The sequence below is a fragment of the Lepisosteus oculatus genome, chromosome 16, assembly GCF_040954835.1.
Source record: "Lepisosteus oculatus isolate fLepOcu1 chromosome 16, fLepOcu1.hap2, whole genome shotgun sequence".
NCBI lineage: Eukaryota > Metazoa > Chordata > Actinopteri > Semionotiformes > Lepisosteidae > Lepisosteus > Lepisosteus oculatus.
Window position 1 is genome coordinate 7,517,916 of NC_090711.1, and position 19,308 is coordinate 7,537,223.

At 38.7% G+C, this 19,308-nt stretch overlaps 1 protein-coding gene across 6 annotated transcripts in view; it reads left to right on the plus strand.

The window, feature by feature from the left end:
* The window catches only part of sulf2b (sulfatase 2b), a 116,802-nt gene that overhangs the window by 62,118 nt on the left and 35,376 nt on the right, over nt 1–19,308 (plus strand). Inside the window, exon 1 of one of the 6 annotated variants that reach the window (XM_006639511.3) lies at nt 18,422–18,670. The exons of the other annotated variants lie outside the window; for them this stretch is intronic. The gene's annotated coding sequence lies outside the window, so the exon portion shown is untranslated. Of the gene's footprint in view, nt 1–18,421; nt 18,671–19,308 lie in introns of those variants that run through there. 6 annotated transcript variants of the gene reach the window in all.

Below are 19,308 nucleotides of genomic sequence, written 5' to 3' on the forward strand. Positions count from 1 at the left end.
GAGCGCATAGGTGTATAAAGTTAACAGTTCCCTGATTCATTCAGAAGTCATACTGCTTAAATCTTTAAAGGTGATTGTAAGGATATTTGTAGAGTGTGATCCGTATGGGTTGCCGTACTGCACAGTTGATGCAGTACATGAATATGTAAATAGTGTATATATAGAGAGAGTAGTAGATTGAGGGGCAGTTGGTTAGGCAGTTACAGTTTGTTAGTGTAGTAAGAGTTATAGAGCACAAAGACTTAAAGGAATGTCTTACACCAACAGGTTGAAAGAGCTGTACTTTTTTAGTCTGGCGCAGAGCACAGTACAAGGGAAACTGGGGCAAGGATTTCGTCTTCAGCATAAGCAGTGAAACACAAAACAGAGGAAACAAATGGAAACTACATAATGTGCATTTAAAACTGAGAACAGTAAGCAGTTATTAACACAAAATGTTGTGGGAGTGTGGAATAAGATACCCAGCCACATTGTTGAAGAGCAACAGCAGGAAGAAAGAAACATCCTTGGATGAAAATGTACTTACTGTATCTTTCTCCTGTCTTAAAGGGAAAGTGAATTAAGCATAAATTAACCTGACATGCATTATTTATGAGAGGCTCTGTGCCCTAGTGTAATGTCATGCAGTGCAATTGTAAGTAAACTTATTTTTGGCGTTTTCAACATCTGTCTTACCTTCATAGATGGGGTAAAGTAAACTTACCTTGAATGGCCCTAAGGCTGATGTCATGGGGCTCAAAGTAGGGCCGATTTGTCATGTGTTCAGTGCCGTGAAAGGAGCCACATGTGGAGCTGGTAGCTGTGGGTTATTCTGCGGCATGTGTCTGGTTTCTTGGTGCCTGGGTGGGTCAGACAAAAATGAGGAACTCTGACTGTCCTCTCCCCGGGAACTTCCCTTTATTTTGTTGTTTGTCTTTCAGTTGGTCTCCATCCCCCACAAACATGAGATGGTGCTCATCTGTTAGGGCACCATGTGCGTGGGTGCGTGATGGTTTGTGTGAGGGTGGGTACATGTGTGTGCGTGTATGTTTGGCTATCTGTGTGTATAATCAGCTCATTGCAAGTCAATGGTATAGATTACACATAAAGCCCTAGCTCTGCTGGGAGACACAAATTACAGCAATTAGAATTAGCCAGAGGAGATCCAGCAATGCATTATTAATTGGCACAGTCATTAAAAGCCTGCTAGTTATCTGAAAAGGGATACAATATCAATATTCCAGCGCCAGAGAAGAAAGACTGAATCTGTTGGAGATGGCATTTGCAGCCTGAGGTCGTTACAACATGGGCAATTAGCCAAAGGTTTCATTAGGTGGCACGTTTTACTTGAAAACTTTCCTTGACATTCTAATAGGGTGTTATACCCAGGACAGGAGGAGGTATTTTTGCAGTGTCATTCTAGTCTGCTTACAGCAGGAAAATTATCGCCAAGCTCAATTTGAAGGAAAACTTCCCTCAGCTGCTCTTCTGTTTTGATGCAGAGCAGGTACCATAGGAAAGTTTAAAGATCCAATAGGTGTCCCTTAGACCAACATCCTATGTTTCCCTTTAGATACCACTCCTGTGTCGATTGCACAGTTGGTTCAGAATCACCCAGAGTTACTGTCACTCGGGGGAGTGAGCTGTTCCAGCTTGAATAAACTCATTTTCCTGTATCTGTCTTGGTATACAGCTAGCACAATCCTCACTAATTTATATTTCCATTGAAGTATCGCTTTATGCTTAGTACTTACCACAGGGACTTCTGCAAGTTTATCGCTCATGGCCCTGCAGTGACCATTCCATCCCCCCCTCCCTCAGCTCCACCATTAACATCCAATCAGTGAGGCACTGATCCCTGACTCTCCCTCCATCTTCAGGCTTCCACTTCCACCCCTGCAAAGTGTATTATGTAGTTGTATTATGATTTGGCTAAACTGAAATGGTGTTTTAGCCAGAAGTTCAGGAGGAGGTCAGATTTATAATCTCGCTTTCACAAGCATACTGTAGATATTTCACCTGCTGAGCACCCTTTCTGTGATTTTTTTTCTTGCACCCCTCCCTTCAGCCTATCTTCACCCCTGCTGCAGCTCCCTGGCTCATTCCTCATGAGAACAGGGGGGTCTTTGTGAGCCTTGTCCTTGAATTTTGCCCAATGTTTAATCTGTTTCCAGTTTTCATTACATTTGGTCTCTACAGTATGTTACATTAATAAGTATTTGGCCGAACTACTAAATTGCATTCTACTTTGCTTCTCTTGTACGTTTGGTCTCAGTGCACATAGACTTTTAAGCTCCTTGAAACTGTGATGGTCTCAAAATTCTACCGATGAAGATACATTCCATGAGGGATGTGCAGCCTGTTTTAGGGAAATACAATGCTGAATTAAGCAATGGGAGAATAATATCACAACAAATATATTTAAGTGCTTTGCAGTTTTTGATTTAAAAGATTAAAACATACTGCTACATGAATACACTGTACATAAATTACATATTCCACAGGAGGTATTGCTTTTAGAATAATCTCTTGAAAATGAGCGTCTAATCAAGTCTGATTCCGACCAGGTTATTTGTTATCCTATTTTTAGTCTGTGTGCCTGAAGGAAACAATGGTCTTGAACTCCCTAATCTGGTCACAAAGTGGAAGACAGGGCATAAAGGGAAACAAAAACTTTGATTAAAGAAGCTGACCTGCTCTGGACCCCAGAGCATGCTTAGCACTAGTGAAGACATTTTGCTTTGTTATCATATTTATAAAAAATGATACGTCTGCTTCCTTAGCCAAGCACCAAACGGGATTTTCTGTGCTGGGGCAAGTCGGCAAAAAGAAGCAGTCTTTTGCTGAGTAATCCATTTAGGCTCTCTGGCAAGAAATAAAGGAAATGTAAATTAATCTAATTAATCAAATGATTTATACAGTGTCAGTCGCATCACTTTTGCATTTCTATATAAGTGTCATTTTCCACTGCGGTTGTGGAATGAGCCTGTCTCTCCATGTAGGCTGTGCACCTGCTTGCAAGCACCTACAGCAAATTTGTCTAAGATAAAGGATGATTTTCCTTGAAACATGGAATTGCAAATAGTGATCTTTATACTATGCAGCGACAGGATCAAGTCTGGGTAGCGTATACAGGTACAAGATGGTGGTAGCCATAGATGTAAAATTTAATTGAGGTTATTTAGCCTCGAAAACAGTCCACTAATTCAGACTTCTTCACAAGTGTGTCTCACACATATTCTGTTCCAACTTTTCTGTAGCTCTCTAACCAGGCAGGTGGCTTAAATGGCTGCAGATGAAGCTCATAATAGGCTGTTTTCCATAGCACAGAGCAAAATAATGTACTCGCACTGTATTCTCAGTCACTTTGTCTCCCTGGGAGCTGTGCTTAGTTTAGGGCTGCCACACACATATTGTTAACATTAAAACAGTATTGATTTCAAATATCACTGAGTTTTATTATCTTTAACTCCCTAGGGCTGCAAACTGAAATTCTAAATTAATATTTACTTTCACCTTTATTTTATATGCTTTATTTTCTATTTTCATGCAGCTACAAAACTACAGTTTGGGGGTAAAGTTGCATTGATTGTGCCTATCTCACAAGAGCTTGAAGCTGGAAAAGATATTTGTGACTTATAATTGCATACATCCTATGAGACTCTCTATGGACAGAGTCACTGTTACACCAAAACATATTGAGTTTGATTTTGCTTTAAATCCCCCACACCCACACCCACACTCAAATTCAAGGCATAAACAGAAAGACCTCTGAAATTCATATGGATGATAAAAGCATAGCTGTGTGAAATTTAACAGGCTCTGACTGGAATCCTGGAGTGAATTCTCTAGCCCCCACCCCTTCTTTTTAGGTCTTAACTTTTAATGGACGAGTGGAGCCTCAACCTGCTTTTGGGAAACGTTAAGATAAAATCTAACGTATGGTCTTGTCCGTGGAGGCTGTAAAACCATGTAAGAGGCAGGGACTCACAGATAAGAGCTGATGTCTCCTGTCTTGTTTCTTTGGTTTTCATAACAAAATTCAATCTCCCACTTCGGTCTCCGATGTTAAAGCAAAGAAATGAAAAGAGACACCTGTTTTATATCCTGTGGTCTGAGGGAGTCCCACACTAATCCTCCATTTATCATAATTTCATTTCTCCACTGGCATTTCATCTCAATTTATCATAATGCGCTTTATCAGCTTGTTGACATTTCCAAAGGTCTGCTGCCCTCTTCCAGAATGTCGCTTGTGATTAACCACCCGCAAATCCCTCCGCCAGGTCTGAAAGGGTACAGTGGAGGAAATCAATAGCTTTCCTGTGTACAAGGGCCCCCAAACTCCTGCTGCAGAAAGCAGGGCTAAATGAATGATTAAACATGATGAATAACAGTGTAATGTAAGAAGCCAAGTAGCGCGAAATGCTCACTTTGGGTTCAGCTCAAAGATTTATTGCCCGGTACCATAAATAATGGATTCATCAATCTTTCAAGGACTAAGAAAAGGCAGCCCATCACTGCAGCAAACAAGGCCTCAAGGAGAGTGACGCACCAGGGGTACAACACCTATTAATACCAGCAATGAAAACACTGAATCAGAGTGGCTTGCCTTTTCTTGTAACATCACATATTAAATCCATGGCTTTTCACGTAATCAGCTTCCATTTCTTACTTCAGCACAGGGAATAACGGTTTGATGTAGAGCTGGACTTTATCTCCTCCAGGTCTTTTCTTTAATACAACTGAGCACAACAGACTTTTTTTAAAGCTGTGTGCGCATTCAATACACTCCATAATCTTTGCCACATCCTTGCTTGCTGTGGAATAATAAAAGATTTAGGGTGAGGACAAATGCAGTCCTAGTTCTTAGGACTCTGCTGTGAATGATAACTGTATTGGTTATGTTTTGGAATGTTTGCGTTTTGTCATCAGGACTTTGATTTTAATTATTTAAATGATAAAGATTGAAGTCTTCCCTAATGTGAGGAAGAATTCTCCAAATATAAATTCTGAGTGAACTATTTGTGTAGGAGGAGAACACAGCAAGTCCATACTTTGGATCACGCTGCAGCCCGAAATAGGAGCAGATTGGATTTATAATAATTCTAAACAGTGCTTGTTATAGTAATATTCCAAATCACATGATAAGGACTGCCTAGGTTTCCAAGAATAGGAGCACCAGCTAATTGTGTAATTAAAACTGAGCACTGGCCTAGTGCAGGTAATGTGGTTATTTTTATTCTGTCATGGATAAATGCACACACACAGCGTAGAAGCATTTTTGATGTTTTTCTTCCATTTTATTTTGATAGCACATTCAAAAATCATAAAAAAAGTTTGCATCTTCATTTTACCAACCAGTCTCTTATTTTCTAGGGCATTTGTTATATTTTTTGGCTTTCCCTCCTATGTTTGACCATACTGTAGGTTGATTCGTAAACATTATACTGTATTTATAAGAAACTTTTCAAGCTGGTATAATGTTCCCCTCAGGAAGAGAATTCTGTAAACTCTGTAATGTGCTTATTTCCTAGTGCATTGCTTCTGTTTTTATATTTAATGCAAGCTAAAAATTATTCAACTTCTCTACTTAAGCATCAGTTTTAGTACTCCACTTGCTAAATTTGGGCCTCTCAGCCCTTAATTAGAAGCCAGAAAAGTCAAATATACTGTACTGTACATTTGCAAAGTAACCCACTAAACAATAGAACATAGGAGCTGTGCAATCTCATTCCATAGTAGTTTGCTATAGAAAAAAGCAGATATAAATAGCTGAGCTGCAGACACATTGAATACTCATAAATAAATGGAAACATTGTTAGAAGGAGACAGAGTGTGTTTCATTTGACTAAGAGCTCTGCTCCTTATCTAAGAGAATTTCATAAGGAAAAAATTCTGATGATGAATGATAATGGAGTCCTATTTGAGAAATTATGGTTTCCCTCAGAAAAAAAAATATATTATGGCAGTTATACATTTGGTGAAGGTTTATAATCATGAAATTGTGCAGACACAATATCCCACAGTATTTAAATGTCTGATCTAAAGACGTTTACTGTACATTAATCAAGGACATGTTAGTATTTTGGCCCAGGCAGGGCTATATTAGGATCTTTACACTTATATAAGTTGATGACATCAGAGTCATGAACACCATACAAACAAGACATTATTTGAGACTATTCAATAAACTACTTAGAATTAGTGTTTAATATATTCAGTATAATTCAGTGCGGCCAGTTCAGTGGTGCAGTAGTTAGCATTGCTGCCTCACAACATTGGTGCCCTGGGTTCAATTCTAGACTTTGATGTGCTATTTGATCTTAGAAAATGGATGATTCAGTGTTGTAAGACACTTCAAACTATTATTGTATATCTGTCCATTCCTGTGTTGTTTCTGGTTTCATAGCCCCTGTACAGTAGGTGTTTTCATTATGTTAATTTATTTTTATTTGTGTTAATTTAGGTTTTACCACCTCCAACACCCCCAAAAACCTAAATACATAACAAGCTGAACCCTTTTGTTTTATTAATATTTTACATGTTGCATTTTGATGTTATTAGAAGGCTTACCAATTACCTTAGTTCCACAACCAGTGAAAAAAGAGGTTTTGATTTTGTAATGATCTGAACCATTACAAAGCCTCTGTACCCAAGCTTTGTCTTGATGGGTTGCTGTCAGGTGTTGTGGACATGATATTTGATTGTGTTTGACAGCACAGAGAAGAGAGAAGTGCTGCTTAAGCAGTCTGCAAATTGCACTGTACTGTAATAAAATATCAAAGTACAGTACATTTCTCAAGGCCTCTTCTGACACTGGCAAACAAGAGGTGAGTACTGGATCATGTGTCACCACAGAGGAGCTGCGCTTCTGGAAGGGAACCAGGAGGAAGTTCAAAATCCTTCCAACAGCACAGCCTTTGGAACAAGAGCTGAGATCATTTTAAAAAGCATTGCAGCATTCAGACTGTGTAACTCAATTGCTTGGTGCTGCAACCTCTGACTCAGATTTTGATTTAAAAAGCCATGTTTATATAGTTTGTCCCTTGGGTGAGAACTTGGCAGCACATGTAGATGTACTAATGGCACACTTTATTAGGATTATTGGGATGTTTTTAATAAAAATGTATTACAGATGAGCTAAAAGCAGCTTGATACCCCACTAATCATCAGATCTGGTTGGGTGGGACATCCGGACGCTTTAGGTTACTGCTGGAAGAGGTAATAGTGAGACCAGTAGGGAGTGCTCACCCTGTAGTTTGTGCCCCAGTATAGTGATGGGAACACTCTACTGTAAAAAAAAGGCACCATCCTTCAGATCAGACATAAAACCAAGGTCCTGACTCTCCGTGGACATTAAAAAATTCAGGTAGTTTCTCAAAAAGATTAGGGGTGTTACGTCCTGGCAAATTTCCCGCTGGCCTTCACTAATCATGGCCTCTTATGCTAATAATCCACATCTTCATCTCTCTGTTCTCCTCCCCATTGAGAGCTGGTATGTGGGGAGTTTACTGGCGCACTATGGCTGCTGTTGCATCATCCAGGAGGGGCTGCACACTGGTGGTGGTGGAGGGGAGTCCCCATTACCTGTAAAGTGCTTTGAGCGCAAAAGAGCGCTACATCCAGTAAGTGTAAGGAATGAATGAATTAGTTTCACAGCTGAGCTGCAGGTGAGGCAGGAGAGAGTGAAGTGGCTTGACCTCTGGGTCACTCTCAGCGCCATATCCCAGGCCTCCCCTCCTCCTTCACGCGGCGGACCACCCCTGCTTCTCCTCTGAATTGTTTCCAATGGAGACCGACGTTCACAAAAAAAAGAATGCAATACTTGGAACTCTCTGAGAAGGCCCTCCTGCTTCTGGGGATGCTGCTAGCCAGCAGCAGAGCCAGAGCCGTGGAGTGAACCGAGATGATTCTGCTGTTGTTAATTCGGATTTACAGAGCTTCAAGAGCAGCCAGATCTCCCCCCCCTCCCCCCACACCACACCGCACTCATTTTGTTTCTTTTTCTCAACACCTGCCTAATGACTTTATTATACAATGCCAGCGGATGTCTTTTCCCGTGTCAGATTGTGTCCCCAGCCAAAATTTTTATGCCTTTTGTATCACATAGGGTAGAGAAACTGGAGTCTAATTGTTCCCGTTAGATGGGCAATCTGTTCCACAAGAGGCAAGCAGTGTTTTAATTTTTACTGCTTTTCCACCCCCATCGGCTCATTGCACAGACTCACGTACATAGCAATAGTTTTATAGCAAGTTCTTGTGCTGTTTGTAAAACTCATAAGGATAGAGAGATCCAAGTAATGTATACATCAAGGACAAGACAGTATGGTATGAGTAAGCCACAGTGACAATCTCAGGGCTTCTGATAACAAATATCTAAGCAAATCCCACAAGTCCAGAGTCACCCTTTTTCACATTGCTTAAGCAGTGTATGAAAATAACTTACTTAAATGTAATTTTGAAGTGGCACCTTCCTAACAAACAGGTTCCATACAGTATGTCAGGCTATTTTTTGTTGTAAAATGGAAAAGGTACAATAGATTGGCTTCAACAGAACAGCCATTGCTAGTTACAAGTATCCTACAGAATGTGATAAAGAATACCGTGCAATTCTTTTCACTTTGGAAAGCAGTTTACAGTATGTGGAAGGTATTCCAGATTTTGAAAGAGAGAAACAGGAAAGCCCTTTGGCATTCGTTATCTTGAGGCGATAACGAGGGCAAGCCTCATTAATGCCCACACACTGGTTTGATCTCCGCACAACCGAAAACCACTGGGCAGAGTGTTAAACACACAGAGCATGCTTCTCTGCAAGAGAGGGATCCCTAGAGATGAATTTTATTCCAGAAAATGAGTATCATTTAGCTGAATCGCCTGGCTCTTATACCCTGTTCCAAACCTGTGCCATTCAATGCTATTTAACAGTAGAGGAGAGAGAAAGGAAAAAATGTAAGCAGAGAGAGACTGAGCTAAGAACTGTGGCTGCAGAAACAACATTATCATATTTATTGTCCAACTATATTCTGCTAAATTGTCATAGGCTTTTGTTTGTTGTTTTTAAGATATAATTATTAATAGATTGTAAAGTGTGTGTTTTTAAGTTTTTGTTTCTAAAAATGTGTTAAGAACTATAGAAATGCATTAACTAATTCTATATATTCATAAAGTTAACACTGCATTATTACACCGTCTATAATGTCTCAGCATCCTTAAAAGATATTTTTGTGTCACTAGTAAATAAACATATTCTTCATAGATTTTCAAAATAACTTTTGTGCTTCTGTAATGCTTACGTACAATAGTGTTATCCTCTACTAGTATTCATAAGTCCAGTACAATGTGTTTCCTGTAACTACAGTCAAATCTTTCAGCGTCTGAAGTCTGTAATTCTGTTCTTCTTCATTTCTGTTTGACCTGTGATCAGCAAGGTAAAAGTAGTTTGTCAAAAATTAGACTCTCAGTAAAATGATAATGTGAAGAAAAGGCATGTTGTCGGATTGTTCCTGTAAATTTTAAAAGCATTTTTCTCTGATGAGGGGATGTTTTCCATCCACCAACACTGCCGATTGAAACAGCTGTACTTGTTCATATTGCTTGTTTGTCTTCATAAAACTGACTAAGGATTAATGATGTTTTTCTTTTAAGAAATTGCTCATGTTTCAAATTGAAACAAGTTCAGTCAAGAAATATAACTGGTACCAAAGGCAAACTAAAAACAGAAGGTTATGTACTGTAGTAATGTCTAAATTCTTCATAGAAGCATGCATGGATACACTCAGTATATACTCAGATATAGACAGGGTTGAACAGTAAAAAAGAAATTAAAAACAGGCAAGAGATCAGGTAAAACACGCAGAGAACAGTTTTCCATCTCACAGTGATTGACAGAGCTAATTCTTCTGTAATTGTGCACTGGAAGTATCTTTAACAATAGCCAGAAAAGATCTCTAAACACTATCTTATTGTACAAGTGGTTAAACAGAAATTGTTCCAGGTGTGTAGGAATTGATGAATTAAGGGTGACCTATAAAATCTTACCACCCCTGTCGGAACATTGCTCTAATCTCACAAGAAACCAGCTCAGAGCAGGAAATATCTGTAAACCTTATGAATTTTATTTGAGTTTCTATGGATTGAAAAAATATATTGAAGTTCATTGCCAGATACTGTATGTACATTTCATACAAATGATAAAGGTTGTGGCGGTATGGTGTATGGTATTTCCAAATAGCCAATTCTGTTTAGCAGATCTGAAACCTGTGCTGATATACAGGACTTTTGTGATTGTACTTGTGTGAACTTTTCAAGAATCTTAACGACCTGAAAAGGGACAGTTTAATGAACAACAGTTGGAAGTGTGGTAAAGAATATCATGTCTGCCTCAAGTCTTCCTTTTCTCAGAGATTAAGAGCAGAAGAGGCAGAAGTCAAGGACAGTGTTAGTCTGAGTTTTGAGTAGCCCTTAGGGTGCTCCCTGTCACTCCTCACCCTAATGAGAGCTCTGTAAAAAGTGTATCCAGCCTTTTGAAAAGCCCTCTATGTCGCAAAACTTTCTCTTGTTTTTCACGTTGACTTTTCACTTCCTCGCTTGCTGTCGGCTCCCTGAGGTGCTGAACTCTCCTGGGGTGATCAGGTGCTCCACTTTCATGCCGCCTTCATCTTCCAGAGATGTTTAAAAATCAGCTGGAAGTGTTGGATCCTGAGCTGCCTGTTAAAGCAGCACCAGATCATGGTGTGAATTTCACTTACTTGACAAAAGAAAAAATGGCATTTCCAGCCATAATCTGGTTTCTGGGACATCAGGATACAACAGGTGGATGTGGTGTGATAATATATACTGTATATATACAACATATATTGAGAAGAAACTTCTCAATTTATTTATTTGTGTTTTTAGAAAAATAAAGTAAACAGACTATGGAAATTGTTTTCTGTGTCAGTGCGCCAGCAACATACTGTAAATGACTGTCATTTTCCTGAATTTGTTGTAAGTGGTGTAAAATATAGAGGATTGATGCATTAGACATGTATGTGCTGTATATATACCTTTATATAAGCAGTGATGTCAAGGAAGAGCTGATTGTTTTACTAATTTTATCATATTCACAGAGGTGCTCTGTCAGTACTACTGGAACAATAAGTGTATGTCAGTTTGGGAAGTGTAAGAAAGTTTTGAGGATCAAGTGGTTTCAATAATGTTGTTCAAGTTATGTCAGTTTTGGCTGACATGTCCCCTAGCTCTCTATATCTATGATATTTTGTGGTTATGCCTTAAAGTCCAACATGCTCAGGAATAACCCAAATAGGCACTATGGAAGAACTGCCAGTGGCAATGAGGCAGATCAAGTTTGGCACATGGGGGTGGTGCACAAAGAAAAAGTTATTCCTGATAAAATTCTAAATGTAGATTGCATATGTATGAATCAGCAGTGTTTAAAAATAAAAATAAATTTACTCCTAATGAATGTGCATGATACCATGCCCTTCATGCCTTTTTTCCATCAGAATGTGTATTTTACACTCAGAAGTATTTCATAATACATCTCAGCAGGTCAGTGGCAGCAAATGCATTAGCAAACCCCACAGCGAGAATTTACAGAAATATTTTGTTGAGATAATGTTTCGTTTTAGGGATCATAATTATAGTGTTGCATAGCCTTAAGGGAGAGCCATTGGCTTTAATTTGTACACATAGAGAATAAGACCACAGAGTTATCTTTTTCCTATCATGCATTTCCAGTGTTTGCTTGATCCAGAGTAGAACTTGGCCATCAGAAATGCAGAGCCCAGGGGTGTGACTGATTAGACCTCTGCCAGAGACCCATGTATTGATTAGATGTTTTCAGACTGGCATTGATTGAGAGGCCTTATCAAATGCCGATTCAGCAGCTCAGAAGCAGCACTGAGACAGTATGGGCATCTAGATCAGGGGATTTGCTGGAGTGTTGGTTTACGTTTTATTCAGCTGCGGAAGAGCAGATTGATGTCCTATTGCTGTCTCTGCATTAAGTGTTAAAAACACAATTTTTTCTCTGCTTCTTGTGGGACAGGAGAGCCTTGCTTTGCACTGTGCGACTCTCGGTTTGTTTCCAGAAATCAAGACACACCTCCTTGACACACCTTTCTTACTCTTCAGTCCTCAGCCATCCATGGCATTGCTTATGAAATATCTGTTAATGCAAGGAGTTGCTTTTATTTTTCTGCTGCAAACAAAATTTATTTCTACTCTCAGACTTCCACCTGGAGTGATTCAATTGAATTGCAGTCACTCGGGGGCTTGTGTCGGCACTTGAAGGTCAGACCAGAGGCCACTTCAATATCCGAGGTTTTAAACTTTATTGGAACTGACTACTTCTGTCCTGTATTTAAGATTATCTTCATCTTTCAGAAGCCCTGAAGCCTCACAACCATAACCTCAGAACCTATCAAAATGAAGCTCTGGAGAATTCAAGTTTATTCAAGATTTGAGTGTGGAAGATGTTCCATTCACTAGGTCCCTACTTATGCAATAAATGTACCTGCTCTTTCACCCTTTTGCCCTGTCAGTTGTCTAGTAAGCAAATCCTATCAAATAAAAATGTAAAAAAAAAATGCAGAGGTTAATACTGATGCTGACTTTACAAAGAGTGCAGTGCAGGAGAGAAAATAAGAAACATCCCCAAACATGCATTGAATTGAAGATGAACCGTTACATCCCAACTTTATTCTGGATGTTAACAGAAAGAGCCATAGCTCTGTGAGTCAGTCATGGATACTGACATGTGATTCAGCTGTTAAGGCCCACTACAATGATAATATGCTTGGGTCTAACTTTTGTGCCTTGGTACAAGTGAAGGATGCTATGCATTTATTAACACTTTAATATAACGTAAATGTGTTATACTTATTTTTAGAAAGCAAAAAAAGAAGTCAAAGAAGGAACTACCGAACCTACTGCAACACCTAGAAATATCGAAGGCAATATCGCTAGGTATTGCAGTAATTAGTATTTTATTGACTGATGATAAATAATAAACACTTTTCTGGACCAAGGAGAATAAGGCTGACAAAATATGCAATGCATCAATAAAGAATATCAGCTTAATGTGTTTACAGATACTTCCAAAGTCAGACAAATTATTTGTGACACACAGTTCTGTAATTATTGACTCCTTTAGTCGATACTATTAATTTCCTAGAGGTGGCCATATTTTGTCTGTCAGAAAGATCATTGATGAAAACCACTCCTAAGAGACAACATAACATAGTGGTTAAGGAATATAATATAGTGCTGCCTGCGGTGCTAGCCTTTGTGTACACTAGACAAGTCTGCCCTACCTACCATTTTAATAAGCTCAGAAATGTGATGGATTATGAAACATATTTCCAAATGATTGACAGAGAGATCAGATGTTTGCAGGGATGCTTTTTAGGAGTGTAGGGGTCCCCTTCCTTAATGTGGTAGGGCTTTGTATGAATACATGTGAAATTAATTGCATGAGACATTTAATTTGTACCAGCTCTAATCCATTCCTGTGTAGCTCACAAGACTGTAAGCATATGAGCAGCTCGTCTGTTGTTATGCTCCATGGCTGGGAGTTTACCCTACGTATGTTCCACTCTGTAATGAGGAGGACATGTGTAAGAAGAACAAAAGCTATGATCAGAAATATAGGACCCATTGCTAGAAAAGGTTCTCATTATTTAAAGAGAGAACTCATTATTTAAAGCAGCTCCTCCTCGTGAATGTTTTTATATTCAAAAGTATTGTTAAGCAAAGAGGCCTGTCATTGCACCATTTGAATTTGAATGCCTTTTGTGGGGAAATTCAATGAACCCCAAGAGAGTTTACATATTCCCACTAGCAGGGTAAAACAAAGCTTTTTGGAACTGACCCAGTGAAGGCAGGATAGAGTAACATTTAAAAAAAAATCTGAAGTTTTAGAAGAACATAGATGAATAAACAGTGCCCAGGTAGCATTTGTCGTGTCAACTTTTTGGTTTTACAGTCCATCCCTTTAATCTGTTTTTGGGTTCCTGGTGCTCTGAGCAACTCGGATGAAACCCAGACCTGGAGGTTTGTCAAAGAAGCGCCTTTCTGGTGGTACGCTCTGGCATATTTTATACACACACACTGAGTTAGAGGTCGCATTTAAATATAAATAATGTGTGGCGTTCTCTGCTCATCAAAATGTAAAAGAGTCCGTGTTTTTCTCTTAGGCATGGTTTTATCCATTAAAATTCTATGCATTCAAATTAGAATGTGCTCACAGAGGTTCAAAAAACATATTTGGGGATGTAATATTGTCAGACATAGTGCCATGTTTTCCAAAGATTACCAAGCATTTGTTAATGGGAGCCCATGGTGCCCTTTCAGTTATTGTGTATTGTAAGCCTCTTAGGTTTCTCCTAAGTGTTATAAAGAGTTTGTTATACACACTATTACACTAGATTTGTTTTTAATGTATGCTAGTTTTAGTCATTTTTAAATGTATGCTAGTTTTGGTATGAAGATAAACTTTGTAACCTTGCAGGGGTGTGTGGATTTCATTTTTTCAGTGAAGCGGAATGGTGAAAGTTGCTCCACTGGGTTTGGTTTGCTTGTGCAAATGGCAGCTGGGCCATTCAGGCCCCATTTTGTCATTCATTCACTGCACCCTGGTCGTTCTGCCCCTTCTCCTCTGCTCCAAACACCCTCCATCTCAAACGGGTGTTCTGGCTCAGTTGTATTATCCAGGCTTGAAATACCACAAGTCTGTTGTGCTGCCTACAGCAGGGCACTTGGGAATCATGCTCATTGAGGAAATGTCAAGGTTTATTTGCAGGGCAGAGGAGAAAGAACATTAGGTGGTGTTCAGTTCAAATCCCAAGGTGCACTGCAGTGCAACACTGTCATATCACTCTCTGTGGGTAGGAGGGCCTTTTGAGTCTGACTTTAACTCAAGTTTAACAACAATGGTCCTGTGACATTTTTCTTTCCTTTTGCGAACTTCCGGTCTTAGCTTTAAACTCCATTGGTCTGGAAGTTTGTTTTAGAAGAAACTCATAACTGGGAAGAAGACTTTTTGTCAAAGTGCTATTAGCCTTTACCTGAAGGGAATAAAATGTATCTGAGGCATAATTATTACTTTTAATCCTTTCTGTTTTACACTTTTCCCATTTTCTTTGATTCTGCCTATTAACTCCAAATAAAATGTCTCAAAAAGTTATTTTCCTTACATGTAATAATAATAATAAGAATAATAATAATAATAATTAACTTTATTTTATATAGTGCCTTTAAAGGTGGCTTCTCAAAGCGCTTAACAGGATGACAATAACAATAAATAAGAAGATTACAACAATAAATAAGAAGATTTCACAAGATAAGACACAATTACAATTACAACAATAACAATAGGGGAGACCGTGGAAGGTGGTACTAAGAAGAGCAGAGGGGTGAAGAATGGAACCAGTTAAGTATAGGCTTTTCTGAAGAAGAAGGTAAAATGTGATTAAATTCTTACTTCATCTCTGTTCATGTTCATAATGATAATGAAGCCTGTACTCTTTTGGAATCTGATAAAAAGGTTATGATTACAGTACCTTTTATTTAATGGCAGCAGTGGCTGCAGCAGCCAGGAATGCAACAGAGAGAGATTGGTTCTCATGGAATTAGAGGGTCACCCTGGCTGGTGGTGTCAGCTCACAATCAGGTTTCCTGCAAGCTGATAAATGTTTTGTCAGAAAGACAAAGTACAGCCTTCCTACAGCTCAGATTGCCATTTTTTTTTGTTTTTAAATTAAAAAAAGTGTTATAAGCGCCTTCCGTGGAGAGTTATAGGATCAGTATGAATTCTTTAGATGGACTGGAGCTCCAATCAGCACAATTTTGCAGTGAATGGTTACAAATGAGAGTTGTGTGAACTTGTTAGATACTACCATATTTCTTTAAGGAAAACTGGCATGAATGAGATGGATATATACACAGAAGCCGTTGTAGATAGTGTCAAGATAAAGCATACATCATTTGACGAGTCACACCTGCAATGCTGAATCTGTAGATTGTCTGAGCTGGAAAGCATCCTTCTGGTCACAGATTTTTAAGATGAGCATGTTACTACCTCTTCCCTTCTATGAGTTACAGTGGACATGGATTACCACCAGATGGCAGTCTATAACCCCACCCCAAGTGGCTCAAGGTCATGCTCTTTACCATGGCCAAACCGTATCACACTTACACTTACAGCCCGTAGGTGCCATGTTTTACAGTATATATATCACACAGGCACATCATTTTATTCACCCAGTTCACCATATATGCTTCATGATGAGATTATTTTAAAATTATTTCATTATTATGATCATTTTACATTTCAGATAATTTCTTACTTTGTGTATACTTAATTATTCTTTTACAGTCGATCACTCCATAGGGGCTCAAAATTGGTTTAGGAGCCCAATGTAAAAAAAAAATGAATGTTGCAATAATATAGAAGAGAAAGGGAAAGGACTAGATCATTGAAAATAACCGATACTTTCAAAACTCTAAGGTTGGAAGGGTTCTGCTGAGCTGAATCTTGACTCATTAAAGCAGGAGCTGGTTCGCCCTGCCTATTGCTGTTGAAATAATCCCAAGTGTTTGAACAGCCTCTAGCCTTATATACTATGTACAGTATGTATATTGATTCAGAGGGTCCTTGGTGAATCATCAGTGTTTGCCAATGAACAGAAGAACAGCAGCTTCTGGAGGCAAAAGAAAAATCTGCTTGAACTTTCATCCGAGAAGAAGTACATTACAGTGCCAGAATAACTAGGAGTCCACTTGAATGATACTAGCCTCTGACATGAATGTACATACCAGGCCCTGCACTCTACAGAAAATGGAAACACCAGCTTTGTTCCATCTTTAGGCATACACATAGAGGAAGAAAGGAAATGGGTTTCGCTGCCAAGAAGAGATCATTTTAAATGGCACTTTATCAATCAAACAAATGGCTTTTCTACTACAGAAATCTATTGGACCACCGAAGGTTCATTAAATCCACATTCTTCAGTATAGATCTACAGCTGTGTCACCGAAAAGCCCATTCATCATTTAAACACTCAATTATACGTGCATTAATCTCCACACACACGTCCATTTCAGCACAGTAATAAAAATTTACATGTTAATCCCTTCGCGAGCGTTACAGGAGATGATTCATCTGAGGTTATTGACTGGCTACTAAAGTCCCGCAACTATTCCGTTCCCTTTCAGTCAGGAGAACACCGTTCTATAGCACTAGTCTTATCTTTTCATAGAATTCTGAACTCTTTATGTGGTCTGCTCGCTGGGTGGCAATTCTGGACAGTGATAAGGAAAGTGAAAGGATAAAGTTAATTAAAAAGAAAGTCACTTCGGTGGAGGTTTATACTAGGAAAATAGGACATGTCTCGTTTAACTTTTTCTGTGTCCTTCCTCAAGGTCAGAAAAGTGTACTTTCTGGTCAGTTTTTTTGTAAAAGAATTGTGTTTATTTTTTTAATTTGTGTGACAGAAGAACTTTACAAAGTATGGTCCTGATTTGATTGTTCTGTTTTCAGCCACAATAAATGGATTAATGCAAAATGAAACAACAGATACAAAGAGAGCATCTACAAATCAAGGAAAGAAATTTTGCAGTTGATCATTTTTACAATATATTACCTGATCTTAAAAAAATCTCCATTTAAAACCAATATTGTGATACAAAGTACAACATTTTTTATGTTTGACTTTATTATGTGGAACAAGTAAGTTGAGGTTTTTTCATGAACTGTGAAATATACTATTAATTCTGTGTCATAATTGATTGGATATCCATTAATGCAGCCTAAGATAAGATGTTTTCAAGATGAAAAGTGGTCACTTTACAAACAGCTTTAGACAAAAGTTATGAAAATATATGGTGTTGAAAATACAAATCAAGACGTTTTGTCCCAAACTTTGCTCTAGAGGGTATTTATAAAAATCATAGCCGTACTCACTGTATCTCAAGAGAGCAGTTTTAATTTCTGAATGACAACATGACAAACTTTGTCAACCTTTTTGGCAAGCAATTTTTATACAGATGTCAGGGAGTAGAAGGGTCAGATGTGATGTCCAGTTTGACTTGGGATATTCTTACAGCACCTCCATCTTCAAAGCTTCTCAGTTCCAGATGTTAGAGCTTTAAGAGACACACATGTGGTTTTAAACATTTGCTAGTGTCATTCCAGAAACATATTTCAATTCCAGCAGGGTTTTTTTAAAAACTGTACATGATACTTAACTCTGTTGTCCAACTTTCACCCTTTTAGTTTCACACTTTATTTCTCTCTGACTTGCCTTACATGTGGAGCACTGGCAGAGTGCCTTGGTGGGGGGGGGCTGTTTCAGGGAGACATTAGGCTGGTAAATTGAAAACAGCAGACCTCAAGGTTAGAGCACATCAATCCTCTGAGATTGGATGCTGGGGAAGTGAAGAGCAGAAATTAAAGCAGAAGAAGCACAGCTGTGGAAGAGTGAGAGAGAGAGCTAGAGAGAGAGAGAGAGAGGGAGAGACAGGCAGAAGGAGAGAACACCCGACCCAGCGAGTCACTCTGTGCATTGCTGCCGGGATTGCGCTGTAGTAGCAGTGCTACCTTAGTCACTCTATCTGGTATTCCGCCTCTCTGAAATGGAAAACCTGAATGGAATTCTGCTTTTGGAGACCAGCATATCACCATAATGAGGTATGTAGTAGCGTGTAGGTGAAGGAAAGGTGTTTTAGGTCACCCTGTTTTGAATCAGTGCTCAGTATGCACTGCTGTTGGCCAGCCAGAGGGGAATCTTTCCCAGGTTAGATTGTTGTTGTTGTTTGTTGTTGTTGTTGTTATGTTTGGGACATTTTACAATTTAAGCCCTTCCAGTTATTCAGGACATGGAATATTTCACTGCCAGAGTCTGAAAAACTTTTATCTTTCTGAAACCAGGAAATATCAGATTCCAGCTGTTCGAGTATTGCATTGCTACTGTATGCCACACTGTATTAGATAAGAAAAGCTCACTTGCATTAAATAATTTGAGTGTTATAAATGTAGTAACTGCTTCTCAACAATATTTTTCTGTTCGTATTTATGTTATTTTCATAAATTCTGTCGTGCCAGGTGCCTACGATAGTATATGCTTAAGGTGCTAGACAAAATAAGCTGTTTCAAGTACATCCTTTTTTAAAATGAAAAAGAGTACCTTATTCCTTTTAATATTACTGCAATTGCCAAGCAATGATTGAAAGAAATGCTCCAGTAAATCAAAGAAAATTAGACATCTTATTTTTTAAATTAAAATGTATTTCATCAGCTTATAAAGTTTGCTTTTTCTCTTTAACGGT